This window comes from Salvia hispanica, chromosome 5 (genome assembly GCF_029641045.1).
Source record: "Salvia hispanica isolate PSC_SH4W2 chromosome 5, Shi_PSC_v1, whole genome shotgun sequence".
In the NCBI taxonomy this organism is placed as follows: domain Eukaryota; kingdom Viridiplantae; phylum Streptophyta; class Magnoliopsida; order Lamiales; family Lamiaceae; genus Salvia; species Salvia hispanica.
Genome location: NC_142696.1, coordinates 10,044,726 through 10,071,904, shown reverse-complemented (window position 1 = coordinate 10,071,904; position 27,179 = coordinate 10,044,726). Strand labels below are relative to the sequence as shown.

Below are 27,179 nucleotides of genomic sequence, written 5' to 3'. Positions count from 1 at the left end.
GGCCGTTTCGAGCCATTTCGAACACTTTTAGTTCGCAGCTACTGTTTTTCGGCACGTTTAAGATTGTGGGACCCGCTCGTCACGGGCTCGTGGAGTTTGTCGTACTTTTTGTCCTAGTACTCGACAACAGCTAATCGAGTGTCGGACCACATCAAGACCAACTGAACGGAAAAAAAAAATGAACGCACTCGCAAAAAAAGGGGTGCAACACGAGGACTTCCCAGGGGGTCACCCATCCTAGTACTACTCTCGCCCAAGCACGCTTAACCTCGGAGTTCTGATGGGATCCGGTGCATTAGTGCTGGTATGATCGCACCCATCAATAGCCTCGCACTTTATTCTGTCATAGCGTACGCTCCCGTGCGCAGGTTCTGATCCCCCACCCTTCACACAGGCATAACTTTTGATCCGGAAGGAGTTACGGGACCCACAGCATATCACCGCGAAGCTCTCGCCGAGCCCCACGTTCTGAGCTACGTGTACAGCCCGTGGCTACTCCGGGAAGCAAAAAGAGGCCGTTTCGAGCCATTTCGAATACTTTTAGTTCGCAGCTACTGTTTTTCGGCACGTTTGAGATTGTGGGACCCGCTCGTCACCGGCTCGTGGAGATTGTCGTACTTTTTGTCCTCGTACTCGACAACAGCTAATCGAGTGTCGGACCACATCAAGACCAACTGAACGGAAAAAAAAAATGAACGCACTCGCAAAAAAAGGGGTGCAACACAAGGACTTCCCAGGGAGTCACCCATCCTAGTACTACTCTCGCCCAAGCACGCTTAACTTCGGAGTTCTGATGGGATCCGGTGCATTAGGGCTGGTATGATCGCACCCATCAATAGCCTCGCACTTTATTCTTTCATAGCGTACGCTCCCGTGCGCAGGTTCTGATCCCCCACCCTTCACACAGGCATAACTTTTGATCCGGAAGGAGTTACGGGACCCACAGCATATCACCGCGAAGCTCTCGCCGAGCCCCACGTTCTGAGCAACGGGTACAGCCCGTGGCTACTCTGGGAAGCAAAAAGAGGCCGTTTCGAGCCATTTCGAACACTTTTAGTTCGCAGCTACAGTTTTTCGGCACGTTTAAGATTGTGGGACCCGCTCATCACCGGCTCGTGGAGATTGTCGTACTTTTTGTCCTCGTACTCGACAACCACTAATCGAGTGTCGGACTACATCAAGACCAACTGAACGGAAAAAAAATGAACGCACTCGCAAAAAAAGGGGTGCAACAGGGGGTCACCCATCCTAGTACTACTCTCGCCCAAGCACGCTTAACTTCGGAGTTCTGATGGGATCCGGTGCATTAGTGCTGGTATGATCGCACACATCAATAGCCCCGCACTTTATTCTTTCATAGCGTACGCTCCCGTGCGCAGGTTCTGATCCCCCACCCTCCAGACGGGTATAACTTTTGATCGGGAAGGAGTTACGGGACCCACAACATATCACCGCGAAGCTCTCGCCGAGCCCCACGTTCTGAGCTACGGGTACAGCCCGTGGCTACTCCGGGAAGCAAAAAGAGGCCGTTTCGAGCTATTTCGAACACTTTTAGTTCGCAGCTACTGTTTTTCGGCACGTTTAAGATTGTGGGACCCGCTCATCACCGGCTCGTGGAGATTGTCGTACTTTTTGTCCTCGTACTCGACAACAGCTAATCGAGTGTCGGACCACATCAAGACCAACTGAACGGAAAAAAAAAATGAACGCACTCGCAAAAAAAGGGGTGCAACACAAGGACTTCCCAGGGAGTCACCCATCCTAGTACTACTCTCGCCCAAGCACGCTTAACTTCGGAGTTCTGATGGGATCCGGTGCATTAGAGCTGGTATGATCGCACCCATCAATAGCCTCGCACTTTATTCTTTCATAGCGTACGCTCCCGTGCGCAGGTTCTGCTCCCCCACCCTTCACACAGGCATAACTTTTGATCCGGAAGGAGTTACGGGACCCACAGAATATCACCGCGAAGCTCTCGCCGAGCCCCACGTTCTGAGCGACGGGTACAGCCCGTGGCTACTCTGGGAAGCAAAAAGAGGCCGTTTCGAGCCATTTCGAACACTTTTAGTTCGCAGCTACAGTTTTTCGGCACGTTTAAGATTGTGGGACCCGCTCATCACCGGCTCGTGGAGATTGTCGTACTTTTTGTCCTCGTACTCGACAACCACTAATCGAGTGTCGGACCACATCAAGACCAACTGAACGGAAAAAAAAATGAACGCACTCGCAAAAAAAGGGGTGCAACAGGGGGTCACCCATCCTAGTACTACTCTCGCCCAAGCACGCTTAACTTCGGAGTTCTGATGGGATCCGGTGCATTAGTGCTGGTATGATCGCACCCATCAATAGCCCCGCACTTTACTCTTTCATAGCGTACGCTCCCGTGCGCAGGTTCTGATCCCCCACCCTCCAGACGGGTATAACTTTTGATCGGGAAGGAGTTACGGGACCCACAACATATCACCGCGAAGCTCTCGCCGAGCCCCACGGGTCACCCATCCTAGTACTACTCTCGCCCAAGCACGCTTAACTTCGGAGTTCTGATGGGATCCGGTGCATTAGTGCTGGTATGATCGCACCCATCAATAGCCCCGCACTTTATTCTTTCATAGCGTACGCTCCCGTGCGCAGGTTCTGATCCCCCACCCTCCAGACGGGTATAACTTTTGATCGGGAAGGAGTTACGGGACCCACAACATATCACCGCGAAGCTCTCGCCGAGCCCCACGTTCTGAGCTACGGGTACAACCCGTGGCTACTCCGGGAAGCAAAAAGAGGCCATTTCGAGCCATTTCGAACACTTTTAGTTCGCAGCTACTGTTTTTCGGCACGTTTAAGATTGTGGGACCCGCTCGTCACCGGCTCGTGGAGATTGTCGTACTTTTTGTCCTCGTACTCGACAACAGCTAATCGAGTGTCGGACCACATCAAGACCAACTGAACGGAAAAAAAAAATGAACGCACTCGCAAAAAAAGGGGTGCAACACAAGGACTTCCCAGGGAGTCACCCATCCTAGTACTACTCTCGCCCAAGCACGCTTAACTTCGGAGTTCTGATGGGATCCGGTGCATTAGGGCTGGTATGATCGCACCAATCAATAGCCTCGCACTTTATTCTTTCATAGCGTACGCTCCCGTGCGCAGGTTCTGATCCCCCACCCTTCACACAGGCATAACTTTTGATCCGGAAGGAGTTACGGGACCCACAGCATATCACCGCGAAGCTCTCGCCGAGCCCCACGTTCTGAGCAACGGGTACAGCCCGTGGCTACTCTGGGAAGCAAAAAGAGGCCATTTCGAGCCATTTCGAACACTTTTAGTTCGCAGCTACTGTTTTTCGGCACGTTTAAGATTGTGGGACCCGCTCGTCACGGGCTCGTGGAGTTTGTCGTACTTTTTGTCCTCGTACTCGACAACAGCTAATCGAGTGTCGGACCACATCAAGACCAACTGAACGGAAAAAAAAAATGAACGCACTCGCAAGAAAAGGGGTGCAACACAAGGACTTCCCAGGGAGTCACCCATCCTAGTACTACTCTCGCCCAAGCACGCTTAACTTCGGAGTTCTGATGGGATCCGGTGCATTAGGGCTGGTATGATCGCACCCATCAATAGCCTCGCACTTTATTCTTTCATAGCGTACGCTCCCGTGCGCAGGTTCTGATCCCCCACCCTTCACACAGGCATAACTTTTGATCCGGAAGGAGTTACGGGACCCACAGCATATCACCGCGAAGCTCTCGCCGAGCCCCACGTTCTGAGCAACGGGTACAGCCCGTGGCTACTCTGGGAAGCAAAAAGAGGCCGTTTCGAGCCATTTCGAACACTTTTAGTTCGCAGCTACAGTTTTTCGGCACGTTTTAGATTGTGGGACCCGCTCATCACCGGCTCGTGGAGATTGTCGTACTTTTTGTCCTCGTACTCGACAACCACTAATCGAGTGTCGGACCACATCAAGACCAACTGAACGGAAAAAAAACGAACGCACTCGCAAAAAAAGGGGTGCAACAGGGGGTCACCCATCCTAGTACTACTCTCGCCCAAGCACGCTTAACTTCGGAGTTCTGATGGGATCCGGTGCATTAGTGCTGGTATGATCGCACCCATCAATAGCCCCGCACTTTATTCTTTCATAGCGTACGCTCCCGTGCGCAGGTTCTGATCCCCCATCCTCCAGACGGGTATAACTTTTGATCGGGAAGGAGTTACGGGACCCACAACATATCACCGCGAAGCTCTCGCCGAGCCCCACGTTCTGAGCTACGGGTACAGCCCGTGGCTACTCCGGGAAGCAAAAAGAGGCCGTTTCGAGCCATTTCGAACACTTTTAGTTCGCAGCTACTGTTTTTCGGCACGTTTAAGATTGTGGGACCCGCTCATCACCGGCTCGTGGAGATTGTCATACTTTTTGTCCTCGTACTCGACAACAGCTAATCGAGTGTCGGACCACATCAAGACCAACTGAACGGAAAAAAAAAATGAACGCACTCGCCAAAAAAGGGGTGCAACACAAGGACATCCCAGGGGGTCACCCATCCTAGTACTACTCTCGCCCAAGCACGCATAACTTCGGAGTTCTGATGGGATCCGGTGCATTAGTGCTGGTATGATCGCACCCATCAATAGCCTCGCACTTTATTCTTTCATAGCGTACGCTCCCGTGCGCAGGTTCTGATCCCCCACCCTTCACACAGGCATAACTTTTGATCCGGAAGGAGTTACGGGACCCACAGCATATCACCGCGAAGCTCTCGCCGAGCCCCACGTTCTGAGCTACGTGTACAGCCCGTGGCTACTCCGGGAAGCAAAAAGAGGCCGTTTCGAGCCATTTCGAACACTTTTAGTTCGCAGCTACTGTTTTTCGGCACGTTTAAGATTGTGGGACCCGCTCGTCACGGGCTCGTGGAGTTTGTCGTACTTTTTGTCCTAGTACTCGACAACAGCTAATCGAGTGTCGGACCACATCAAGACCAACTGAACGGAAAAAAAAAATGAACGCACTCGCAAAAAAAGGGGTGCAACACGAGGACTTCCCAGGGGGTCACCCATCCTAGTACTACTCTCGCCCAAGCACGCTTAACCTCGGAGTTCTGATGGGATCCGGTGCATTAGTGCTGGTATGATCGCACCCATCAATAGCCTCGCACTTTATTCTGTCATAGCGTACGCTCCCGTGCGCAGGTTCTGATCCCCCACCCTTCACACAGGCATAACTTTTGATCCGGAAGGAGTTACGGGACCCACAGCATATCACCGCGAAGCTCTCGCCGAGCCCCACGTTCTGAGCTACGTGTACAGCCCGTGGCTACTCCGGGAAGCAAAAAGAGGCCGTTTCGAGCCATTTCGAATACTTTTAGTTCGCAGCTACTGTTTTTCGGCACGTTTGAGATTGTGGGACCCGCTCGTCACCGGCTCGTGGAGATTGTCGTACTTTTTGTCCTCGTACTCGACAACAGCTAATCGAGTGTCGGACCACATCAAGACCAACTGAACGGAAAAAAAAAATGAACGCACTCGCAAAAAAAGGGGTGCAACACAAGGACTTCCCAGGGAGTCACCCATCCTAGTACTACTCTCGCCCAAGCACGCTTAACTTCGGAGTTCTGATGGGATCCGGTGCATTAGGGCTGGTATGATCGCACCCATCAATAGCCTCGCACTTTATTCTTTCATAGCGTACGCTCCCGTGCGCAGGTTCTGATCCCCCACCCTTCACACAGGCATAACTTTTGATCCGGAAGGAGTTACGGGACCCACAGCATATCACCGCGAAGCTCTCGCCGAGCCCCACGTTCTGAGCAACGGGTACAGCCCGTGGCTACTCTGGGAAGCAAAAAGAGGCCGTTTCGAGCCATTTCGAACACTTTTAGTTCGCAGCTACAGTTTTTCGGCACGTTTAAGATTGTGGGACCCGCTCATCACCGGCTCGTGGAGATTGTCGTACTTTTTGTCCTCGTACTCGACAACCACTAATCGAGTGTCGGACTACATCAAGACCAACTGAACGGAAAAAAAATGAACGCACTCGCAAAAAAAGGGGTGCAACAGGGGGTCACCCATCCTAGTACTACTCTCGCCCAAGCACGCTTAACTTCGGAGTTCTGATGGGATCCGGTGCATTAGTGCTGGTATGATCGCACACATCAATAGCCCCGCACTTTATTCTTTCATAGCGTACGCTCCCGTGCGCAGGTTCTGATCCCCCACCCTCCAGACGGGTATAACTTTTGATCGGGAAGGAGTTACGGGACCCACAACATATCACCGCGAAGCTCTCGCCGAGCCCCACGTTCTGAGCTACGGGTACAGCCCGTGGCTACTCCGGGAAGCAAAAAGAGGCCGTTTCGAGCTATTTCGAACACTTTTAGTTCGCAGCTACTGTTTTTCGGCACGTTTAAGATTGTGGGACCCGCTCATCACCGGCTCGTGGAGATTGTCGTACTTTTTGTCCTCGTACTCGACAACAGCTAATCGAGTGTCGGACCACATCAAGACCAACTGAACGGAAAAAAAAAATGAACGCACTCGCAAAAAAAGGGGTGCAACACAAGGACTTCCCAGGGAGTCACCCATCCTAGTACTACTCTCGCCCAAGCACGCTTAACTTCGGAGTTCTGATGGGATCCGGTGCATTAGTGCTGGTATGATCGCACCCATCAATAGCCTCGCACTTTATTCTGTCATAGCGTACGCTCCCGTGCGCAGGTTCTGATCCCCCACCCTTCACACAGGCATAACTTTTGATCCGGAAGGAGTTACGGGACCCACAGCATATCACCGCGAAGCTCTCGCCGAGCCCCACGTTCTGAGCTACGTGTACAGCCCGTGGCTACTCCGGGAAGCAAAAAGAGGCCGTTTCGAGCCATTTCGAATACTTTTAGTTCGCAGCTACTGTTTTTCGGCACGTTTGAGATTGTGGGACCCGCTCGTGGAGTTTGTCGTACTTTTTGTCCTCGTGCTCGACAACAGCTAATCGAGTGTCGGACCACATCAAGACCAACTGAACGGAAAAAAAAAATGAACGCACTCGCAAAAAAAGGGATGCAACACAAGGACTTCCCAGGGGGTCACCCATCCTAGTAGTACTCTCGCCCAAGCACGCATAACTTCGGAGTTCTGATGGGATTCGGTGCATTAGTGCTGGTATGATCGCACCCATCAATAGCCTCGCACTTTATTCTTTCATAGCGTACGCTCCCGTGCGCAGGTTCTGATCCCCCACCCTTCACACAGGCATAACTTTTGATCCGGAAGGAGTTACGGGACCCACAGCATATCACCGCGAAGCTCTCGCCGAGCCCCACGTTCTGAGCTACGTGTACAGCCTGTGGCTACTCCGGGAAGCAAAAAGAGGCCGTTTCGAGCCATTTCGAACACTTTTAATTCGCAGCTACTGTTTTTCGGCACGTTTAAGATTGTGGGACCCACTCGTCACCGGCTCGTGGAGTTTGTCGTACTTTTTGTCCTCGTACTCGACAACAGCTAATCGAGTGTCGGACCACATCAAGACCAACTGAACGGAAAAAAAAAATGAACGCACTCGCAAAAAAAGGGGTGCAACACGAGGACTTCCCAGGGGGTCACCCATCCTAGTACTACTCTCGCCCAAGCACGCTTAACTTCGGAGTTCTGATGGGATCCGGTGCATTAGTGCTGGTATGATCGCACCCATCAATAACCCCGCACTTTATTCTTTCATAGCGTACGCTCCCGTGCGCAGGTTCTGATCCCCCACCCTCCAGACGGGTATAACTTTTGATCGGGAAGGAGTTACGGGACCCACAGCATATCACCGTGAAGCTCTCGTCGAGCCCCACGTTCTGAGCTACGGGTACAGCCTGTGGCTACTCCGGGAAGCAAAAAGTGGCCGTTTCGAGCCATTTCGAACACTTTTAGTTCGCAGCTACTGTTTTTTCGGCACGTTTAAGATTGTGGGACCCGCTCGTCACCGGCTTGTGGAGATTGTCGTACTTTTTGTCCTCGTACTCGACAATAGCTAATCGAGTGTCGGACCACATCAAGACCAACTGAACGGAAAAAAAAAATGAACGCACTCGCAAAAAAAGGGGTGCAACACAAGGACTTCCCAGGGAGTCACCCATCCTAGTACTACTCTCGCCCAAGCACGCTTAACTTCGGAGTTCTGATGGGATCCGGTGCATTAGGGCTGGTATGATCGCACCCATCAATAGCCTCGCACTTTATTCTTTCATAGCGTACGCTCCCGTGCGCAGGTTCTGATCCCCCACCCTTCACACAGGCATAACTTTTGATCCGGAAGGAGTTACGGGACCCACAGCATATCACCGCGAAGCTCTCGCCGAGCCCCACGTTCTGAGCAACGGGTACAGCCCGTGGCTACTCTGGGAAGCAAAAAGAGGCCGTTTCGAGCCATTTCGAACACTTTTAGTTCGCAGCTACAGTTTTTCGGCACGTTTAAGATTGTGGGACCCGCTCATCACCGGCTCGTGGAGATTGTCGTACTTTTTGTCCTCGTACTCGACAACCACTAATCGAGTGTCGGACCACATCAAGACCAACTGAACGGAAAAAAAATGAACGCACTCGCAAAAAAAGGGGTGCAACAGGGGGTCACCCATCCTAGTACTACTCTCGCCCAAGCACGCTTAACTTCGGAGTTCTGATGGGATCCGGTGCATTAGTGCTGGTATGATCGCACCCATCAATAGCCCCGCACTTTATTCTTTCATAGCGTACGCTCCCGTGCGCAGGTTCTGATCCCCCACCCTCCAGACGGGTATAACTTTTGATCGGGAAGGAGTTACGGGACCCACAACATATCACCGCGAAGCTCTCGCCGAGCCCCACGTTCTGAGCTACGGGTACAGCCCGTGGCTACTCCGGGAAGCAAAAAGAGGCCGTTTCGAGCTATTTCGAACACTTTTAGTTCGCAGCTACTGTTTTTCGGCACGTTTAAGATTGTGGGACCCGCTCATCACCGGCTCGTGGAGATTGTCGTACTTTTTGTCCTCGTACTCGACAACAGCTAATCGAGTGTCGGACCACATCAAGACCAACTGAACGGAAAAAAAAAATGAACGCACTCGCAAAAAAAGGGGTGCAACACAAGGACATCCCAGGGGGTCACCCATCCTAGTACTACTCTCGCCCAAGCACGCATAACTTCGGAGTTCTGATGTGATCCGGTGCATTAGGGCTGGTATGATCGCACCCATCAATAGCCTCGCACTTTATTCTTTCATAGCGTACGCTCCCGTGCGCAGGTTCTGATCCCCTACCCTTCACACAGGCATAACTTTTGATCCGGAAGGAGTTACGGGACCCACATCATATCACCGCGAAGCTCTCGCCGAGCCCCACGTTCTGAGCAACGGGTACAGCCCGTGGCTACTCTGGGAAGCAAAAAGAGGCCGTTTCGAGCCATTTCGAACACTTTTAGTTCGCAGCTACAGTTTGTCGGCACGTTTAAGATTGTGGGACCCGCTCATCACCGGCTCGTGGAGATTGTCGTACTTTTTGTCCTCGTACTCGACAACCACTAATCGAGTGTCGGACCACATCAAGACCAACTGAACGGAAAAAAAACGAACGCACTCGCAAAAAAAGGGGTGCAACAGGGGGTCACCCATCCTAGTACTACTCTCGCCCAAGCACGCTTAACTTCGGAGTTCTGATGGGATCCGGTGCATTAGTGCTGGTATGATCGCACCCATCAATAGCCCCGCACTTTATTCTTTCATAGCGTACGCTCCCGTGCGCAGGTTCTGATCCCCCACCCTCCAGACGGGTATAACTTTTGATCGGGAAGGAGTTACGGGACCCACAGCATATCACCGCGAAGCTCTCGCCGAGCCCCACGTTCTGAGCAACGGGTACAGCCCGTGGCTACTCTGGGAAGCAAAAAGAGGCCGTTTCGAGCCATTTCGAACACTTTTAGTTCGCAGCTACAGTTTTTCGGCACGTTTAAGATTGTGGGACCCGCTCATCACCGGCTCGTGGAGATTGTCGTACTTTTTGTCCTCGTACTCGACAACCACTAATCGAGTGTCGGACCACATCAAGACCAACTGAACGGAAAAAAAATGAACGCACTCGCAAAAAAAGGGGTGCAACAGGGGGTCACCCATCCTAGTACTACTCTCGCCCAAGCACGCTTAACTTCGGAGTTCTGATGGGATCCGGTGCATTAGTGCTGGTATGATCGCACCCATCAATAGCCCCGCACTTTATTCTTTCATAGCGTACGCTCCCGTGCGCAGGTTCTGATCCCCCACCCTCCAGACGGGTATAACTTTTGATCGGGAAGGAGTTACGGGACCCACAACATATCACCGCGAAGCTCTCGCCGAGCCCCACGTTCTGAGCTACGGGTACAGCCCGTGGCTACTCCGGGAAGCAAAAAGAGGCCGTTTCGAGCTATTTCGAACACTTTTAGTTCGCAGCTACTGTTTTTCGGCACGTTTAAGATTGTGGGACCCGCTCATCACCGGCTCGTGGAGATTGTCGTACTTTTTGTCCTCGTACTCGACAACAGCTAATCGAGTGTCGGACCACATCAAGACCAACTGAACGGAAAAAAAAAATGAACGCACTCGCAAAAAAAGGGGTGCAACACAAGGACATCCCAGGGGGTCACCCATCCTAGTACTACTCTCGCCCAAGCACGCATAACTTCGGAGTTCTGATGTGATCCGGTGCATTAGGGCTGGTATGATCGCACCCATCAATAGCCTCGCACTTTATTCTTTCATAGCGTACGCTCCCGTGCGCAGGTTCTGATCCCCTACCCTTCACACAGGCATAACTTTTGATCCGGAAGGAGTTACGGGACCCACATCATATCACCGCGAAGCTCTCGCCGAGCCCCACGTTCTGAGCAACGGGTACAGCCCGTGGCTACTCTGGGAAGCAAAAAGAGGCCGTTTCGAGCCATTTCGAACACTTTTAGTTCGCAGCTACAGTTTGTCGGCACGTTTAAGATTGTGGGACCCGCTCATCACCGGCTCGTGGAGATTGTCGTACTTTTTGTCCTCGTACTCGACAACCACTAATCGAGTGTCGGACCACATCAAGACCAACTGAACGGAAAAAAAACGAACGCACTCGCAAAAAAAGGGGTGCAACAGGGGGTCACCCATCCTAGTACTACTCTCGCCCAAGCACGCTTAACTTCGGAGTTCTGATGGGATCCGGTGCATTAGTGCTGGTATGATCGCACCCATCAATAGCCCCGCACTTTATTCTTTCATAGCGTACGCTCCCGTGCGCAGGTTCTGATCCCCCACCCTCCAGACGGGTATAACTTTTGATCGGGAAGGAGTTACGGGACCCACAGCATATCACCGCGAAGCTCTCGCCGAGCCCCACGTTCTGAGCAACGGGTACAGCCCGTGGCTACTCTGGGAAGCAAAAAGAGGCCGTTTCGAGCCATTTCGAACACTTTTAGTTCGCAGCTACAGTTTTTCGGCACGTTTAAGATTGTGGGACCCGCTCATCACCGGCTCGTGGAGATTGTCGTACTTTTTGTCCTCGTACTCGACAACCACTAATCGAGTGTCGGACCACATCAAGACCAACTGAACGGAAAAAAAATGAACGCACTCGCAAAAAAAGGGGTGCAACAGGGGGTCACCCATCCTAGTACTACTCTCGCCCAAGCACGCTTAACTTCGGAGTTCTGATGGGATCCGGTGCATTAGTGCTGGTATGATCGCACCCATCAATAGCCCCGCACTTTATTCTTTCATAGCGTACGCTCCCGTGCGCAGGTTCTGATCCCCCACCCTCCAGACGGGTATAACTTTTGATCGGGAAGGAGTTACGGGACCCACAACATATCACCGCGAAGCTCTCGCCGAGCCCCACGTTCTGAGCTACGGGTACAGCCCGTGGCTACTCCGGGAAGCAAAAAGAGGCCGTTTCGAGCTATTTCGAACACTTTTAGTTCGCAGCTACTGTTTTTCGGCACGTTTAAGATTGTGGGACCCGCTCATCACCGGCTCGTGGAGATTGTCGTACTTTTTGTCCTCGTACTCGACAACAGCTAATCGAGTGTCGGACCACATCAAGACCAACTGAACGGAAAAAAAAAATGAACGCACTCGCAAAAAAAGGGGTGCAACACAAGGACATCCCAGGGGGTCACCCATCCTAGTACTACTCTCGCCCAAGCACGCATAACTTCGGAGTTCTGATGTGATCCGGTGCATTAGGGCTGGTATGATCGCACCCATCAATAGCCTCGCACTTTATTCTTTCATAGCGTACGCTCCCGTGCGCAGGTTCTGATCCCCTACCCTTCACACAGGCATAACTTTTGATCCGGAAGGAGTTACGGGACCCACATCATATCACCGCGAAGCTCTCGCCGAGCCCCACGTTCTGAGCAACGGGTACAGCCCGTGGCTACTCTGGGAAGCAAAAAGAGGCCGTTTCGAGCCATTTCGAACACTTTTAGTTCGCAGCTACAGTTTGTCGGCACGTTTAAGATTGTGGGACCCGCTCATCACCGGCTCGTGGAGATTGTCGTACTTTTTGTCCTCGTACTCGACAACCACTAATCGAGTGTCGGACCACATCAAGACCAACTGAACGGAAAAAAAACGAACGCACTCGCAAAAAAAGGGGTGCAACAGGGGGTCACCCATCCTAGTACTACTCTCGCCCAAGCACGCTTAACTTCGGAGTTCTGATGGGATCCGGTGCATTAGTGCTGGTATGATCGCACCCATCAATAGCCCCGCACTTTATTCTTTCATAGCGTACGCTCCCGTGCGCAGGTTCTGATCCCCCACCCTCCAGACGGGTATAACTTTTGATCGGGAAGGAGTTACGGGACCCACAGCATATCACCGCGAAGCTCTCGCCGAGCCCCACGTTCTGAGCAACGGGTACAGCCCGTGGCTACTCTGGGAAGCAAAAAGAGGCCGTTTCGAGCCATTTCGAACACTTTTAGTTCGCAGCTACAGTTTTTCGGCACGTTTAAGATTGTGGGACCCGCTCATCACCGGCTCGTGGAGATTGTCGTACTTTTTGTCCTCGTACTCGACAACCACTAATCGAGTGTCGGACCACATCAAGACCAACTGAACGGAAAAAAAATGAACGCACTCGCAAAAAAAGGGGTGCAACAGGGGGTCACCCATCCTAGTACTACTCTCGCCCAAGCACGCTTAACTTCGGAGTTCTGATGGGATCCGGTGCATTAGTGCTGGTATGATCGCACCCATCAATAGCCCCGCACTTTATTCTTTCATAGCGTACGCTCCCGTGCGCAGGTTCTGATCCCCCACCCTCCAGACGGGTATAACTTTTGATCGGGAAGGAGTTACGGGACCCACAACATATCACCGCGAAGCTCTCGCCGAGCCCCACGTTCTGAGCTACGGGTACAGCCCGTGGCTACTCCGGGAAGCAAAAAGAGGCCGTTTCGAGCTATTTCGAACACTTTTAGTTCGCAGCTACTGTTTTTCGGCACGTTTAAGATTGTGGGACCCGCTCATCACCGGCTCGTGGAGATTGTCGTACTTTTTGTCCTCGTACTCGACAACAGCTAATCGAGTGTCGGACCACATCAAGACCAACTGAACGGAAAAAAAAAATGAACGCACTCGCAAAAAAAGGGGTGCAACACAAGGACATCCCAGGGGGTCACCCATCCTAGTACTACTCTCGCCCAAGCACGCATAACTTCGGAGTTCTGATGTGATCCGGTGCATTAGGGCTGGTATGATCGCACCCATCAATAGCCTCGCACTTTATTCTTTCATAGCGTACGCTCCCGTGCGCAGGTTCTGATCCCCTACCCTTCACACAGGCATAACTTTTGATCCGGAAGGAGTTACGGGACCCACATCATATCACCGCGAAGCTCTCGCCGAGCCCCACGTTCTGAGCAACGGGTACAGCCCGTGGCTACTCTGGGAAGCAAAAAGAGGCCGTTTCGAGCCATTTCGAACACTTTTAGTTCGCAGCTACAGTTTGTCGGCACGTTTAAGATTGTGGGACCCGCTCATCACCGGCTCGTGGAGATTGTCGTACTTTTTGTCCTCGTACTCGACAACCACTAATCGAGTGTCGGACCACATCAAGACCAACTGAACGGAAAAAAAACGAACGCACTCGCAAAAAAAGGGGTGCAACAGGGGGTCACCCATCCTAGTACTACTCTCGCCCAAGCACGCTTAACTTCGGAGTTCTGATGGGATCCGGTGCATTAGTGCTGGTATGATCGCACCCATCAATAGCCCCGCACTTTATTCTTTCATAGCGTACGCTCCCGTGCGCAGGTTCTGATCCCCCACCCTCCAGACGGGTATAACTTTTGATCGGGAAGGAGTTACGGGACCCACAACATATCACCGCGAAGCTCTCGCCGAGCCCCACGTTCTGAGCTACGGGTACAGCCCGTGGCTACTCCGGGAAGCAAAAAGAGGCCGTTTCGAGCCATTTCGAACACTTTTAGTTCGCAGCTACTGTTTTTCGGCACGTTTAAGATTGTGGGACCCGCTCATCACCGGCTCGTGGAGATTGTCATACTTTTTGTCCTCGTTCTCGACAACAGCTAATCGAGTGTCGGACCACATCAAGACCAACTGAACGGAAAAAAAAAATGAACGCACTCGCCAAAAAAGGGGTGCAACACAAGGACATCCCAGGGGGTCACCCATCCTAGTACTACTCTCGCCCAAGCACGCATAACTTCGGAGTTCTGATGGGATCCGGTGCATTAGTGCTGGTATGATCGCACCCATCAATAGCCTCGCACTTTATTCTTTCATAGCGTACGCTCCCGTGCGCAGGTTCTGATCCCCCACCCTTCACACAGGCATAACTTTTGATCCGGAAGGAGTTACGGGACCCACAGCATATCACCGCGAAGCTCTCGCCGAGCCCCACGTTCTGAGCAACGGGTACAGCCCGTGGCTACTCTGGGAAGCAAAAAGAGGCCGTTTCGAGCCATTTCGAACACTTTTAGTTCGCAGCTACAGTTTTTCGGCACGTTTAAGATTGTGGGACCCGCTCATCACCGGCTCGTGGAGATTGTCGTACTTTTTGTCCTCGTACTCGACAACCACTAATCGAGTGTCGGACCACATCAAGACCAACTGAACGGAAAAAAAATGAACGCACTCGCAAAAAAAGGGGTGCAACAGGGGGTCACCCATCCTAGTACTACTCTCGCCCAAGCACGCTTAACTTCGGAGTTCTGATGGGATCCGGTGCATTAGTGCTGGTATGATCGCACCCATCAATAGCCCCGCACTTTATTCTTTCATAGCGTACGCTCCCGTGCGCAGATTCTGATCCCCCACCCTCCAGACGGGTATAACTTTTGATCGGGAAGGAGTTACGGGACCCACAACATATCACCGCGAAGCTCTCGCCGAGCCCCACGTTCTGAGCTACGGGTACAGCCCGTGGCTACTCCGGGAAGCAAAAAGAGGCCGTTTCGAGCTATTTCGAACACTTTTAGTTCGCAGCTACTGTTTTTCGGCACGTTTAAGATTGTGGGACCCGCTCATCACCGGCTCGTGGAGATTGTCGTACTTTTTGTCCTCGTACTCGACAACAGCTAATCGAGTGTCGGACCACATCAAGACCAACTGAACGGAAAAAAAAAATGAACGCACTCGCAAAAAAAGGGGTGCAACACAAGGACTTCCCAGGGAGTCACCCATCCTAGTACTACTCTCGCCCAAGCACGCTTAACTTCGGAGTTCTGATGGGATCCGATGCATTAGTGCTGGTATGATCGCACCCATCAATAGCCTCGCACTTTATTCTGTCATAGCGTACGCTCCCGTGCGCAGGTTCTGATCCCCCACCCTTCACACAGGCATAACTTTTGATCCGGAAGGAGTTACGGGACCCACAGCATATCACCGCGAAGCTCTCGCCGAGCCCCACGTTCTGAGCTACGTGTACAGCCCGTGGCTACTCCGGGAAGCAAAAAGAGGCCGTTTCGAGCCATTTCGAATACTTTTAGTTCGCAGCTACTGTTTTTCGGCACGTTTGAGATTGTGGGACCCGCTCGTGGAGTTTGTCGTACTTTTTGTCCTCGTGCTCGACAACAGCTAATCGAGTGTCGGACCACATCAAGACCAACTGAACGGAAAAAAAAAATGAACGCACTCACAAAAAAAGGGATGCAACACAAGGACTTCCCAGGGGGTCACCCATCCTAGTAGTACTCTCGCCCAAGCACGCATAACTTCGGAGTTCTGATGGGATTCGGTGCATTAGTGCTGGTATGATCGCACCCATCAATAGCTTCGCACTTTATTCTTTCATAGCGTACGCTCCCGTGCGCAGGTTCTGATCCCCCACCCTTCACACAGGCATAACTTTTGATCCGGAAGGAGTTACGGGACCCACAGCATATCACCGCGAAGCTCTCGCCGAGCCCCACGTTCTGAGCTACGTGTACAGCCCGTGGCTACTCCGGGAAGCAAAAAGAGGCCGTTTCGAGCCATTTCGAACACTTTTAATTCGCAGCTACAGTTTTTCGGCACGTTTAAGATTGTGGGACCCGCTCATCACCGGCTCGTGGAGATTGTCGTACTTTTTGTCCTCGTACTCGACAACCACTAATCGAGTGTCGGACCACATCAAGACCAACTGAACGGAAAAAAAATGAACGCACTCGCAAAAAAAGGGGTGCAACAGGGGGTCACCCATCCTAGTACTACTCTCGCCCAAGCACGCTTAACTTCGGAGTTCTGATGGGATCCGGTGCATTAGTGCTGGTATGATCGCACCCATCAATAACCCCGCACTTTATTCTTTCATAGCGTACGCTCCCGTGCGCAGGTTCTGATCCCCCACCCTCCAGACGGGTATAACTTTTGATCGGGAAGGAGTTACGGGACCCACAGCATATCACCGTGAAGCTCTCGTCGAGCCCCACGTTCTGAGCTACGGGTACAGCCTGTGGCTACTCCGGGAAGCAAAAAGTGGCCGTTTCGAGCCATTTCGAATACTTTTAGTTCGCAGCTACTGTTTTTCGGCACGTTTGAGATTGTGGGACCCGCTCGTGGAGTTTGTCGTACCTTTTTGTCCTCGTGCTCGACAACAGCTAATCGAGTGTCGGACCACATCAAGACCAACTGAACGGAAAAAAAAAATGAACGCACTCGCAAAAAAAGGGGTGCAACACAAGGACTTCCCAGGGAGTCACCCATCCTAGTACTACTCTCGCCCAAGCACGCTTAACTTCGGAGTTCTGATGGGATCCGGTGCATTAGTGCTGGTATGATCGCACCCATCAATAGCCTCGCACTTTATTCTGTCATAGCGTACGCTCCCGTGCGCAGGTTCTGATCCCCCACCCTTCACACAGGCATAACTTTTGATCCGGAAGGAGTTACGGGACCCACAGCATATCACCGCGAAGCTCTCGCCGAGCCCCACGTTCTGAGCTACGTGTACAGCCCGTGGCTACTCCGGGAAGCAAAAAGAGGCCGTTTCGAGCCATTTCGAATACTTTTAGTTCGCAGCTACTGTTTTTCGGCACGTTTGAGATTGTGGGACCCGCTCGTGGAGTTTGTCGTACTTTTTGTCCTCGTGCTCGACAACAGCTAATCGAGTGTCGGACCACATCAAGACCAACTGAACGGAAAAAAAAAATGAACGCACTCGCAAAAAAAGGGATGCAACACAAGGACTTCCCAGGGGGTCACCCATCCTAGTAGTACTCTCGCCCAAGCACGCATAACTTCGGAGTTCTGATGGGATTCGGTGCATTAGTGCTGGTATGATCGCACCCATCAATAGCTTCGCACTTTATTCTTTCATAGCGTACGCTCCCGTGCGTAGGTTCTGATCCCCCACCCTTCACACAGGCATAACTTTTGATCCGGAAGGAGTTACGGGACCCACAGCATATCACCGCGAAGCTCTCGCCGAGCCCCACGTTCTGAGCTACGTGTACAGCCCGTGGCTACTCCGGGAAGCAAAAAGAGGCCGTTTCGAGCCATTTCGAATACTTTTAGTTCGCAGCTACTGTTTTTCGGCACGTTTGAGATTGTGGGACCCGCTCGTGGAGTTTGTCGTACTTTTTGTCCTCGTGCTCGACAACAGCTAATCGAGTGTCGGACCACATCAAGACCAACTGAACGGAAAAAAAAAATGAACGCACTCGCAAAAAAAGGGATGCAACACAAGGACTTCCCAGGGGGTCACCCATCCTAGTAGTACTCTCGCCCAAGCACGCATAACTTCGGAGTTCTGATGGGATTCGGTGCATTAGTGCTGGTATGATCGCACCCATCAATAGCTTCGCACTTTATTCTTTCATAGCGTACGCTCCCGTGCGTAGGTTCTGATCCCCCACCCTTCACACAGGCATAACTTTTGATCCGGAAGGAGTTACGGGACCCACAGCATATCACCGCGAAGCTCTCGCCGAGCCCCACGTTCTGAGCTACGTGTACAGCCCGTGGCTACTCCGGGAAGCAAAAAGAGGCCGTTTCGAGCCATTTCGAATACTTTTAGTTCGCAGCTACTGTTTTTCGGCACGTTTGAGATTGTGGGACCCGCTCGTGGAGTTTGTCGTACTTTTTGTCCTCGTGCTCGACAACAGCTAATCGAGTGTCGGACCACATCAAGACCAACTGAACGGAAAAAAAAAATGAACGCACTCGCAAAAAAAGGGATGCAACACAAGGACTTCCCAGGGGGTCACCCATCCTAGTAGTACTCTCGCCCAAGCACGCATAACTTCGGAGTTCTGATGGGATTCGGTGCATTAGTGCTGGTATGATCGCACCCATCAATAGCTTCGCACTTTATTCTTTCATAGCGTACGCTCCCGTGCGTAGGTTCTGATCCCCCACCCTTCACACAGGCATAACTTTTGATCCGGAAGGAGTTACGGGACCCACAGCATATCACCGCGAAGCTCTCGCCGAGCCCCACGTTCTGAGCTACGTGTACAGCCCGTGGCTACTCCGGGAAGCAAAAAGAGGCCGTTTCGAGCCATTTCGAACACTTTTAATTCGCAGCTACAGTTTTTCGGCACGTTTAAGATTGTGGGACCCGCTCATCACCGGCTCGTGGAGATTGTCGTACTTTTTGTCCTCGTACTCGACAACCACTAATCGAGTGTCGGACCACATCAAGACCAACTGAACGGAAAAAAAATGAACGCACTCGCAAAAAAAGGGGTGCAACAGGGGGTCACCCATCCTAGTACTACTCTCGCCCAAGCACGCTTAACTTCGGAGTTCTGATGGGATCCGGTGCATTAGTGCTGGTATGATCGCACCCATCAATAACCCCGCACTTTATTCTTTCATAGCGTACGCTCCCGTGCGCAGGTTCTGATCCCCCACCCTCCAGACGGGTATAACTTTTGATCGGGAAGGAGTTACGGGACCCACAGCATATCACCGTGAAGCTCTCGTCGAGCCCCACGTTCTGAGCTACGGGTACAGCCTGTGGCTACTCCGGGAAGCAAAAAGTGGCCGTTTCGAGCCATTTCGAATACTTTTAGTTCGCAGCTACTGTTTTTCGGCACGTTTGAGATTGTGGGACCCGCTCGTGGAGTTTGTCGTACTTTTTGTCCTCGTGCTCGACAACAGCTAATCGAGTGTCGGACCACATCAAGACCAACTGAACGGAAAAAAAAAATGAACGCACTCGCAAAAAAAGGGGTGCAACACAAGGACTTCCCAGGGAGTCACCCATCCTAGTACTACTCTCGCCCAAGCACGCTTAACTTCGGAGTTCTGATGGGATCCGGTGCATTAGTGCTGGTATGATCGCACCCATCAATAGCCTCGCACTTTATTCTGTCATAGCGTACGCTCCCGTGCGCAGGTTCTGATCCCCCACCCTTCACACAGGCATAACTTTTGATCCGGAAGGAGTTACGGGACCCACAGCATATCACCGCGAAGCTCTCGCCGAGCCCCACGTTCTGAGCTACGTGTACAGCCCGTGGCTACTCCGGGAAGCAAAAAGAGGCCGTTTCGAGCCATTTCGAATACTTTTAGTTCGCAGCTACTGTTTTTCGGCACGTTTGAGATTGTGGGACCCGCTCGTGGAGTTTGTCGTACTTTTTGTCCTCGTGCTCGACAACAGCTAATCGAGTGTCGGACCACATCAAGACCAACTGAACGGAAAAAAAAAATGAACGCACTCGCAAAAAAAGGGGTGCAACACAAGGACATCCCAGGGGGTCACCCATCCTAGTACTACTCTCGCCCAAGCACGCATAACTTCGGAGTTCTGATGGGATCCGGTGCATTAGGGCTGGTATGATCGCACCCATCAATAGCCTCGCACTTTATTCTTTCATAGCGTACGCTCCCGTGCGCAGGTTCTGATCCCCCACCCTTCACACAGGCATAACTTTTGATCCGGAAGGAGTTACGGGACCCACAGCATATCACCGCGAAGCTCTCGCCGAGCCCCACGTTCTGAGCAACGGGTACAGCCCGTGGCTACTCTGGGAAGCAAAAAGAGGCCGTTTCGAGCCATTTCGAACACTTTTAGTTCGCAGCTACAGTTTGTCGGCACGTTTAAGATTGTGGGACCCGCTCATCACCGGCTCGTGGAGATTGTCGTACTTTTTGTCCTCGTACTCGACAACCACTAATCGAATGTCGGACCACATCAAGACCAACTGAACATAAAAAAAACGAACGCACTCGCAAAAAAAGGGGTGCAACAGGGGGTCACCCATCCTAGTACTACTCTCGCCCAAGCACGCTTAACTTCGGAGTTCTGATGGGATCCGGTGCATTAGTGCTGGTATGATCGCACCCATCAATAGCCCCGCACTTTATTCTTTCATAGTGTACGCTCCCGTGCGCAGGTTCTGATCCCCCACCCTCCAGACGGGTATAACTTTTGATCGGGAAGGAGTTACGGGACCCACAACATATCACCGCGAAGCTCTCGCCGAGCCCCACGTTCTGAGCTACGGGTACAGCCCGTGGCTACTCCGGGAAGCAAAAAGAGGCCGTTTCGAGCCATTTCGAACACTTTTAGTTCGCAGCTACTGTTTTTCGGCACGTTTAAGATTGTGGGACCCGCTCATCACCGGCTCGTGGAGATTGTCATACTTTTTGTCCTCGTACTCGACAACAGCTAATCGAGTGTCGGACCACATCAAGACCAACTGAACGGAAAAAAAAAATGAACGCACTCGCCAAAAAAGGGGTGCAACACAAGGACATCCCAGGGGGTCACCCATCCTAGTACTACTCTCGCCCAAGCACGCATAACTTCGGAGTTCTGATGGGATCCGGTGCATTAGTGCTGGTATGATCGCACCCATCAATAGCCTCGCACTTTATTCTTTCATAGCGTACGCTCCCGTGCGCAGGTTCTGATCCCCCACCCTTCACACAGGCATAACTTTTGATCCGGAAGGAGTTACGGGACCCACAGCATATCACCGCGAAGCTCTCGCCGAGCCCCACGTTCTGAGCTACGTGTACAGCCCGTGGCTACTCCGGGAAGCAAAAAGAGGCCGTTTCGAGCCATTTCGAACACTTTTAGTTCGCAGCTACTGTTTTTCGGCACGTTTAAGATTGTGGGACCCGCTCGTCACGGGCTCGTGGAGTTTGTCGTACTTTTTGTCCTAGTACTCGACAACAGCTAATCGAGTGTCGGACCACATCAAGACCAACTGAACGGAAAAAAAAAATGAACGCACTCGCAAAAAAAGGGGTGCAACACGAGGACTTCCCAGGGGGTCACCCATCCTAGTACTACTCTCGCCCAAGCACGCTTAACCTCGGAGTTCTGATGGGATCCGGTGCATTAGTGCTGGTATGATCGCACCCATCAATAGCCTCGCACTTTATTCTGTCATAGCGTACGCTCCCGTGCGCAGGTTCTGATCCCCCACCCTTCACACAGGCATAACTTTTGATCCGGAAGGAGTTACGGGACCCACAGCATATCACCGCGAAGCTCTCGCCGAGCCCCACGTTCTGAGCTACGTGTACAGCCCGTGGCTACTCCGGGAAGCAAAAAGAGGCCGTTTCGAGCCATTTCGAATACTTTTAGTTCGCAGCTACTGTTTTTCGGCACGTTTGAGATTGTGGGACCCGCTCGTCACCGGCTCGTGGAGATTGTCGTACTTTTTGTCCTCGTACTCGACAACAGCTAATCGAGTGTCGGACCACATCAAGACCAACTGAACGGAAAAAAAAAATGAACGCACTCGCAAAAAAAGGGGTGCAACACAAGGACTTCCCAGGGAGTCACCCATCCTAGTACTACTCTCGCCCAAGCACGCTTACCTTCGGAGTTCTGATGGGATCCGGTGCATTAGGGCTGGTATGATCGCACCCATCAATAGCCTCGCACTTTATTCTTTCATAGCGTACGCTCCCGTGCGCAGGTTCTGATCCCCCACCCTTCACACAGGCATAACTTTTGATCCGGAAGGAGTTACGGGACCCACAGCATATCACCGCGAAGCTCTCGCCGAGCCCCACGTTCTGAGCAACGGGTACAGCCCGTGGCTACTCTGGGAAGCAAAAAGAGGCCGTTTCGAGCCATTTCGAACACTTTTAGTTCGCAGCTACAGTTTTTCGGCACGTTTAAGATTGTGGGACCCGCTCATCACCGGCTCGTGGAGATTGTCGTACTTTTTGTCCTCGTACTCGACAACCACTAATCGAGTGTCGGACCACATCAAGACCAACTGAACGGAAAAAAAATGAACGCACTCGCAAAAAAAGGGGTGCAACAGGGGGTCACCCATCCTAGTACTACTCTCGCCCAAGCACGCTTAACTTCGGAGTTCTGATGGGATCCGGTGCATTAGTGCTGGTATGATCGCACCCATCAATAGCCCCGCACTTTATTCTTTCATAGCGTACGCTCCCGTGCGCAGGTTCTGATCCCCCACCCTCCAGACGGGTATAACTTTTGATCGGGAAGGAGTTACGGGACCCACAACATATCACCGCGAAGCTCTCGCCGAGCCCCACGTTCTGAGCTACGGGTACAGCCCGTGGCTACTCCGGGAAGCAAAAAGAGGCCGTTTCGAGCTATTTCGAACACTTTTAGTTCGCAGCTACTGTTTTTCGGCACGTTTAAGATTGTGGGACCCGCTCATCACCGGCTCGTGGAGATTGTCGTACTTTTTGTCCTCGTACTCGACAACAGCTAATCGAGTGTCGGACCACATCAAGACCAACTGAACGGAAAAAAAAAATGAACGCACTCGCAAAAAAAGGGATGCAACACAAGGACTTCCCAGGGAGTCACCCATCCTAGTACTACTCTCGCCAAAGCACGCTTAACTTCGGAGTTCTGATGGGATCCGGTGCATTAGTGCTGGTATGATCGCACCCATCAATAGCCTCGCACTTTATTCTGTCATAGCGTACGCTCCCGTGCGCAGGTTCTGATCCCCCACCCTTCACACAGGCATAACTTTTGATCCGGAAGGAGTTACGGGACCCACAGCATATCACCGCGAAGCTCTCGCCGAGCCCCACGTTCTGAGCTACGTGTACAGCCCGTGGCTACTCCGGGAAGCAAAAAGAGGCCGTTTCGAGCCATTTCGAATACTTTTAGTTCGCAGCTACTGTTTTTCGGCACGTTTGAGATTGTGGGACCCGCTCGTGGAGTTTGTCGTACTTTTTGTCCTCGTGCTCGACAACAGCTAATCGAGTGTCGGACCACATCAAGACCAACTGAACGGAAAAAAAAAATGAACGCACTCGCAAAAAAAGGGATGCAACACAAGGACTTCCCAGGGGGTCACCCATCCTAGTAGTACTCTCGCCCAAGCACGCATAACTTCGGAGTTCTGATGGGATTCGGTGCATTAGTGCTGGTATGATCGCACCCATCAATAGCCTCGCACTTTATTCTTTCATAGCGTACGCTCCCGTGCGCAGGTTCTGATCCCCCACCCTTCACACAGGCATAACTTTTGATCCGGAAGGAGTTACGGGACCCACAGCATATCACCGCGAAGCTCTCGCCGAGCCCCACGTTCTGAGCTACGTGTACAGCCCGTGGCTACTCCGGGAAGCAAAAAGAGGCCGTTTCGAGCCATTTCGAACACTTTTAGTTCGCAGCTACTGTTTTTCGGCACGTTTAAGATTGTGGGACCCGCTCGTCACGGGCTCGTGGAGTTTGTCGTACTTTTTGTCCTAGTACTCGACAACAGCTAATCGAGTGTCGGACCACATCAAGACCAACTGAACGGAAAAAAAAAATGAACGCACTCGCAAAAAAAGGGGTGCAACACGAGGACTTCCCAGGGGGTCACCCATCCTAGTACTACTCTCGCCCAAGCACGCTTAACCTCGGAGTTCTGATGGGATCCGGTGCATTAGTGCTGGTATGATCGCACCCATCAATAGCCTCGCACTTTATTCTGTCATAGCGTACGCTCCCGTGCGCAGGTTCTGATCCCCCACCCTTCACACAGGCATAACTTTTGATCCGGAAGGAGTTACGGGACCCACAGCATATCACCGCGAAGCTCTCGCCGAGCCCCACGTTCTGAGCTACGTGTACAGGCCGTGGCTACTCCGGGAAGCAAAAAGAGGCCGTTTCGAGCCATTTCGAATACTTTTAGTTCGCAGTTACTGTTTTTCGGCACGTTTGAGATTGTGGGACCCGCTCGTCACCGGCTCGTGGAGATTGTCGTACTTTTTGTCCTCGTACTCGACAACAGCTAATCGAGTGTCGGACCACATCAAGACCAACTGAACGGAAAAAAAAAATGAACGCACTCGCAAAAAAAGGGGTGCAACACAAGGACTTCCCAGGGAGTCACCCATCCTAGTACTACTCTCGCCCAAGCACGCTTAACTTCGGAGTTCTGATGGGATCCGGTGCATTAGGGCTGGTATGATCGCACCCATCAATAGCCTCGCACTTTATTCTTTCATAGCGTACGCTCCCGTGCGCAGGTTCTGATCCCCCACCCTTCACACAGGCATAACTTTTGATCCGGAAGGAGTTACGGGACCCACAGCATATCACCGCGAAGCTCTCGCCGAGCCCCACGTTCTGAGCAACGGGTACAGCCCGTGGCTACTCTGGGAAGCAAAAAGAGGCCGTTTCGAGCCATTTCGAACACTTTTAGTTCGCAGCTACAGTTTTTCAGCACGTTTAAGATTGTGGGACCCGCTCATCACCGGCTCGTGGAGATTGTCGTACTTTTTGTCCTCGTACTCGACAACCACTAATCGAGTGTCGGACCACATCAAGACCAACTGAACGGAAAAAAAATGAACGCACTCGCAAAAAAAGGGGTGCAACAGGGGGTCACCCATCCTAGTACTACTCTCGCCCAAGCACGCTTAACTTCGGAGTTCTGATGGGATCCGGTGCATTAGTGCTGGTATGATCGCACCCATCAATAGCCCCGCACTTTATTCTTTCATAGCGTACGCTCCCGTGCGCAGGTTCTGATCCCCCACCCTCCAGACGGGTATAACTTTTGATCGGGAAGGAGTTACGGGACCCACAACATATCACCGCGAAGCTCTCGCCGAGCCCCACGTTCTGAGCTACGGGTACAGCCCGTGGCTACTCCGGGAAGCAAAAAGAGGCCGTTTCGAGCTATTTCGAACACTTTTAGTTCGCAGCTACTGTTTTTCGGCACGTTTAAGATTGTGGGACCCGCTCATCACCGGCTCGTGGAGATTGTCGTACTTTTTGTCCTCGTACTCGACAACAGCTAATCGAGTGTCGGACCACATCAAGACCAACTGAACGGAAAAAAAAAATGAACGCACTCGCAAAAAAAGGGGTGCAACACAAGGACTTCCCAGGGAGTCACCCATCCTAGTACTACTCTCGCCCAAGCACGCTTAACTTCGGAGTTCTGATGGGATCCAGTGCATTAGTGCTGGTATGATCGCACCCATCAATAGCCTCGCACTTTATTCTGTCATAGCGTACGCTCCCGTGCGCAGGTTCTGATCCCCCACCCTTCACACAGGCATAACTTTTGATCCGGAAGGAGTTACGGGACCCACAGCATATCACCGCGAAGCTCTCGCCGAGCCCCACGTTCTGAGCTACGTGTACAGCCCGTGGCTACTCCGGGAAGCAAAAAGAGGCCGTTTCGAGCCATTTCGAATACTTTTAGTTCGCAGCTACTGTTTTTCGGCACGTTTGAGATTGTGGGACCCGCTCGTGGAGTTTGTCGTACTTTTTGTCCTCGTGCTCGACAACAGCTAATCGAGTGTCGGACCACATCAAGACCAACTGAACGGAAAAAAAAAATGAACGCACTCGCAAAAAAAGGGATGCAACACAAGGACTTCCCAGGGGGTCACCCATCCTAGTAGTACTCTCGCCCAAGCACGCATAACTTCGGAGTTCTGATGGGATTCGGTGCATTAGTGCTGGTATGATCGCACCCATCAATAGCCTCGCACTTTATTCTTTCATAGCGTACGCTCCCGTGCGCAGGTTCTGATCCCCCACCCTTCACACAGGCATAACTTTTGATCCGGAAGGAGTTACGGGACCCACAGCATATCACCGCGAAGCTCTCGCCGAGCCCCACGTTCTGAGCTACGTGTACAGCCCGTGGCTACTCCGGGAAGCAAAAAGAGGCCGTTTCGAGCCATTTCGAACACTTTTAATTCGCAGCTACTGTTTTTCGGCACGTTTAAGATTGTGGGACCCACTCGTCACCGGCTCGTGGAGTTTGTCGTACTTTTTGTCCTCGTACTCGACAACAGCTAATCGAGTGTCGGACCACATCAAGACCAACTGAACGGAAAAAAAAAATGAACGCACTCGCAAAAAAAGGGGTGCAACACGAGGACTTCCCAGGGGGTCACCCATCCTAGTACTACTCTCGCCCAAGCACGCTTAACTTCGGAGTTCTGATGGGATCCGGTGCATTAGTGCTGGTATGATCGCACCCATCAATAACCCCGCACTTTATTCTTTCATAGCGTACGCTCCCGTGCGCAGGTTCTGATCCCCCACCCTCCAGACGGGTATAACTTTTGATCGGGAAGGAGTTACGGGACCCACAGCATATCACCGTGAAGCTCTCGTCGAGCCCCACGTTCTGAGCTACGGGTACAGCCTGTGGCTACTCCGGGAAGCAAAAAGTGGCCGTTTCGAGCCATTTCGAACACTTTTAGTTCGCAGCTACAGTTTTTCGGCACGTTTAAGATTGTGGGACCCGCTCATCACCGGCTCGTGGAGATTGTCGTACTTTTTGTCCTCGTACTCGACAA

At 52.1% G+C, this 27,179-nt stretch overlaps 23 non-coding genes and 30 pseudogenes across 23 annotated transcripts; all 53 read right to left on the bottom strand.

Annotated features, from left to right (window-relative positions):
* Window positions 1–199: 199 nt before the first annotated feature.
* Window positions 200–318, bottom strand: LOC148925416 (5S ribosomal RNA). Its single transcript, XR_016131829.1, has one exon. It is a non-coding gene; the product is annotated as a 5S ribosomal RNA (ribosomal RNA).
* Window positions 319–712: 394 nt separating this feature from the next.
* Window positions 713–831, bottom strand: LOC148925415 (5S ribosomal RNA). The gene has a single exon (XR_016131321.1). It is a non-coding gene; the product is annotated as a 5S ribosomal RNA (ribosomal RNA).
* A 378-nt stretch (window positions 832–1,209) lies between these two features.
* LOC148925414 (5S ribosomal RNA) lies at window positions 1,210–1,329 on the bottom strand (annotated as a pseudogene).
* A 394-nt stretch (window positions 1,330–1,723) lies between these two features.
* Window positions 1,724–1,842, bottom strand: LOC148925413 (5S ribosomal RNA). Its single transcript, XR_016131167.1, has one exon. It is a non-coding gene; the product is annotated as a 5S ribosomal RNA (ribosomal RNA).
* Window positions 1,843–2,235: 393 nt separating this feature from the next.
* On the bottom strand, window positions 2,236–2,341 carry LOC148925412 (5S ribosomal RNA; annotated as a pseudogene).
* Window positions 2,342–2,975: 634 nt separating this feature from the next.
* Window positions 2,976–3,094, bottom strand: LOC148925411 (5S ribosomal RNA). The gene has a single exon (XR_016131557.1). It is a non-coding gene; the product is annotated as a 5S ribosomal RNA (ribosomal RNA).
* A 394-nt stretch (window positions 3,095–3,488) lies between these two features.
* On the bottom strand, window positions 3,489–3,607 carry LOC148925410 (5S ribosomal RNA). Its single transcript, XR_016131320.1, has one exon. It is a non-coding gene; the product is annotated as a 5S ribosomal RNA (ribosomal RNA).
* A 392-nt stretch (window positions 3,608–3,999) lies between these two features.
* Window positions 4,000–4,105, bottom strand: LOC148925409 (5S ribosomal RNA; annotated as a pseudogene).
* A 394-nt stretch (window positions 4,106–4,499) lies between these two features.
* On the bottom strand, window positions 4,500–4,618 carry LOC148925408 (5S ribosomal RNA). Its single transcript, XR_016131568.1, has one exon. It is a non-coding gene; the product is annotated as a 5S ribosomal RNA (ribosomal RNA).
* A 394-nt stretch (window positions 4,619–5,012) lies between these two features.
* LOC148925407 (5S ribosomal RNA) lies at window positions 5,013–5,131 on the bottom strand. Its single transcript, XR_016131828.1, has one exon. It is a non-coding gene; the product is annotated as a 5S ribosomal RNA (ribosomal RNA).
* A 394-nt stretch (window positions 5,132–5,525) lies between these two features.
* Window positions 5,526–5,644, bottom strand: LOC148925406 (5S ribosomal RNA). Its single transcript, XR_016131318.1, has one exon. It is a non-coding gene; the product is annotated as a 5S ribosomal RNA (ribosomal RNA).
* Window positions 5,645–6,022: 378 nt separating this feature from the next.
* LOC148925405 (5S ribosomal RNA) lies at window positions 6,023–6,142 on the bottom strand (annotated as a pseudogene).
* Window positions 6,143–6,536: 394 nt separating this feature from the next.
* LOC148925404 (5S ribosomal RNA) lies at window positions 6,537–6,655 on the bottom strand. The gene has a single exon (XR_016132065.1). It is a non-coding gene; the product is annotated as a 5S ribosomal RNA (ribosomal RNA).
* Window positions 6,656–7,038: 383 nt separating this feature from the next.
* LOC148925403 (5S ribosomal RNA) lies at window positions 7,039–7,157 on the bottom strand (annotated as a pseudogene).
* A 394-nt stretch (window positions 7,158–7,551) lies between these two features.
* On the bottom strand, window positions 7,552–7,670 carry LOC148925402 (5S ribosomal RNA). The gene has a single exon (XR_016132135.1). It is a non-coding gene; the product is annotated as a 5S ribosomal RNA (ribosomal RNA).
* A 395-nt stretch (window positions 7,671–8,065) lies between these two features.
* On the bottom strand, window positions 8,066–8,184 carry LOC148925401 (5S ribosomal RNA). Its single transcript, XR_016131317.1, has one exon. It is a non-coding gene; the product is annotated as a 5S ribosomal RNA (ribosomal RNA).
* Window positions 8,185–8,576: 392 nt separating this feature from the next.
* On the bottom strand, window positions 8,577–8,682 carry LOC148925400 (5S ribosomal RNA; annotated as a pseudogene).
* Window positions 8,683–9,076: 394 nt separating this feature from the next.
* LOC148925399 (5S ribosomal RNA) lies at window positions 9,077–9,195 on the bottom strand (annotated as a pseudogene).
* A 392-nt stretch (window positions 9,196–9,587) lies between these two features.
* Window positions 9,588–9,693, bottom strand: LOC148925398 (5S ribosomal RNA; annotated as a pseudogene).
* A 392-nt stretch (window positions 9,694–10,085) lies between these two features.
* On the bottom strand, window positions 10,086–10,191 carry LOC148925397 (5S ribosomal RNA; annotated as a pseudogene).
* A 394-nt stretch (window positions 10,192–10,585) lies between these two features.
* Window positions 10,586–10,704, bottom strand: LOC148925396 (5S ribosomal RNA; annotated as a pseudogene).
* A 392-nt stretch (window positions 10,705–11,096) lies between these two features.
* Window positions 11,097–11,202, bottom strand: LOC148925395 (5S ribosomal RNA; annotated as a pseudogene).
* Window positions 11,203–11,594: 392 nt separating this feature from the next.
* LOC148925394 (5S ribosomal RNA) lies at window positions 11,595–11,700 on the bottom strand (annotated as a pseudogene).
* A 394-nt stretch (window positions 11,701–12,094) lies between these two features.
* On the bottom strand, window positions 12,095–12,213 carry LOC148925393 (5S ribosomal RNA; annotated as a pseudogene).
* A 392-nt stretch (window positions 12,214–12,605) lies between these two features.
* LOC148925392 (5S ribosomal RNA) lies at window positions 12,606–12,711 on the bottom strand (annotated as a pseudogene).
* Window positions 12,712–13,103: 392 nt separating this feature from the next.
* On the bottom strand, window positions 13,104–13,209 carry LOC148925391 (5S ribosomal RNA; annotated as a pseudogene).
* Window positions 13,210–13,603: 394 nt separating this feature from the next.
* On the bottom strand, window positions 13,604–13,722 carry LOC148925390 (5S ribosomal RNA; annotated as a pseudogene).
* A 392-nt stretch (window positions 13,723–14,114) lies between these two features.
* Window positions 14,115–14,220, bottom strand: LOC148925389 (5S ribosomal RNA; annotated as a pseudogene).
* A 394-nt stretch (window positions 14,221–14,614) lies between these two features.
* Window positions 14,615–14,733, bottom strand: LOC148925388 (5S ribosomal RNA). The gene has a single exon (XR_016131567.1). It is a non-coding gene; the product is annotated as a 5S ribosomal RNA (ribosomal RNA).
* A 392-nt stretch (window positions 14,734–15,125) lies between these two features.
* On the bottom strand, window positions 15,126–15,231 carry LOC148925387 (5S ribosomal RNA; annotated as a pseudogene).
* A 394-nt stretch (window positions 15,232–15,625) lies between these two features.
* LOC148925386 (5S ribosomal RNA) lies at window positions 15,626–15,744 on the bottom strand. The gene has a single exon (XR_016131281.1). It is a non-coding gene; the product is annotated as a 5S ribosomal RNA (ribosomal RNA).
* Window positions 15,745–16,127: 383 nt separating this feature from the next.
* On the bottom strand, window positions 16,128–16,246 carry LOC148925385 (5S ribosomal RNA; annotated as a pseudogene).
* A 392-nt stretch (window positions 16,247–16,638) lies between these two features.
* On the bottom strand, window positions 16,639–16,744 carry LOC148925384 (5S ribosomal RNA; annotated as a pseudogene).
* A 384-nt stretch (window positions 16,745–17,128) lies between these two features.
* LOC148925383 (5S ribosomal RNA) lies at window positions 17,129–17,247 on the bottom strand. Its single transcript, XR_016132064.1, has one exon. It is a non-coding gene; the product is annotated as a 5S ribosomal RNA (ribosomal RNA).
* Window positions 17,248–17,630: 383 nt separating this feature from the next.
* LOC148925382 (5S ribosomal RNA) lies at window positions 17,631–17,749 on the bottom strand (annotated as a pseudogene).
* Window positions 17,750–18,132: 383 nt separating this feature from the next.
* Window positions 18,133–18,251, bottom strand: LOC148925381 (5S ribosomal RNA; annotated as a pseudogene).
* A 383-nt stretch (window positions 18,252–18,634) lies between these two features.
* On the bottom strand, window positions 18,635–18,753 carry LOC148925380 (5S ribosomal RNA; annotated as a pseudogene).
* A 392-nt stretch (window positions 18,754–19,145) lies between these two features.
* On the bottom strand, window positions 19,146–19,251 carry LOC148925379 (5S ribosomal RNA; annotated as a pseudogene).
* Window positions 19,252–19,634: 383 nt separating this feature from the next.
* On the bottom strand, window positions 19,635–19,753 carry LOC148925378 (5S ribosomal RNA). Its single transcript, XR_016132063.1, has one exon. It is a non-coding gene; the product is annotated as a 5S ribosomal RNA (ribosomal RNA).
* Window positions 19,754–20,136: 383 nt separating this feature from the next.
* LOC148925377 (5S ribosomal RNA) lies at window positions 20,137–20,255 on the bottom strand (annotated as a pseudogene).
* Window positions 20,256–20,647: 392 nt separating this feature from the next.
* LOC148925376 (5S ribosomal RNA) lies at window positions 20,648–20,753 on the bottom strand (annotated as a pseudogene).
* A 394-nt stretch (window positions 20,754–21,147) lies between these two features.
* On the bottom strand, window positions 21,148–21,266 carry LOC148925375 (5S ribosomal RNA). Its single transcript, XR_016131566.1, has one exon. It is a non-coding gene; the product is annotated as a 5S ribosomal RNA (ribosomal RNA).
* A 394-nt stretch (window positions 21,267–21,660) lies between these two features.
* On the bottom strand, window positions 21,661–21,779 carry LOC148925374 (5S ribosomal RNA). The gene has a single exon (XR_016131827.1). It is a non-coding gene; the product is annotated as a 5S ribosomal RNA (ribosomal RNA).
* A 394-nt stretch (window positions 21,780–22,173) lies between these two features.
* On the bottom strand, window positions 22,174–22,292 carry LOC148925373 (5S ribosomal RNA). Its single transcript, XR_016131589.1, has one exon. It is a non-coding gene; the product is annotated as a 5S ribosomal RNA (ribosomal RNA).
* Window positions 22,293–22,684: 392 nt separating this feature from the next.
* LOC148925372 (5S ribosomal RNA) lies at window positions 22,685–22,790 on the bottom strand (annotated as a pseudogene).
* Window positions 22,791–23,184: 394 nt separating this feature from the next.
* Window positions 23,185–23,303, bottom strand: LOC148925371 (5S ribosomal RNA). Its single transcript, XR_016131595.1, has one exon. It is a non-coding gene; the product is annotated as a 5S ribosomal RNA (ribosomal RNA).
* A 383-nt stretch (window positions 23,304–23,686) lies between these two features.
* LOC148925370 (5S ribosomal RNA) lies at window positions 23,687–23,805 on the bottom strand (annotated as a pseudogene).
* Window positions 23,806–24,199: 394 nt separating this feature from the next.
* On the bottom strand, window positions 24,200–24,318 carry LOC148925369 (5S ribosomal RNA). The gene has a single exon (XR_016131826.1). It is a non-coding gene; the product is annotated as a 5S ribosomal RNA (ribosomal RNA).
* A 394-nt stretch (window positions 24,319–24,712) lies between these two features.
* Window positions 24,713–24,831, bottom strand: LOC148925368 (5S ribosomal RNA). Its single transcript, XR_016131316.1, has one exon. It is a non-coding gene; the product is annotated as a 5S ribosomal RNA (ribosomal RNA).
* Window positions 24,832–25,223: 392 nt separating this feature from the next.
* On the bottom strand, window positions 25,224–25,329 carry LOC148925367 (5S ribosomal RNA; annotated as a pseudogene).
* A 394-nt stretch (window positions 25,330–25,723) lies between these two features.
* LOC148925366 (5S ribosomal RNA) lies at window positions 25,724–25,842 on the bottom strand. The gene has a single exon (XR_016131170.1). It is a non-coding gene; the product is annotated as a 5S ribosomal RNA (ribosomal RNA).
* Window positions 25,843–26,225: 383 nt separating this feature from the next.
* LOC148925365 (5S ribosomal RNA) lies at window positions 26,226–26,344 on the bottom strand (annotated as a pseudogene).
* A 394-nt stretch (window positions 26,345–26,738) lies between these two features.
* Window positions 26,739–26,857, bottom strand: LOC148925364 (5S ribosomal RNA). Its single transcript, XR_016132124.1, has one exon. It is a non-coding gene; the product is annotated as a 5S ribosomal RNA (ribosomal RNA).
* Window positions 26,858–27,179: the final 322 nt, after the last annotated feature.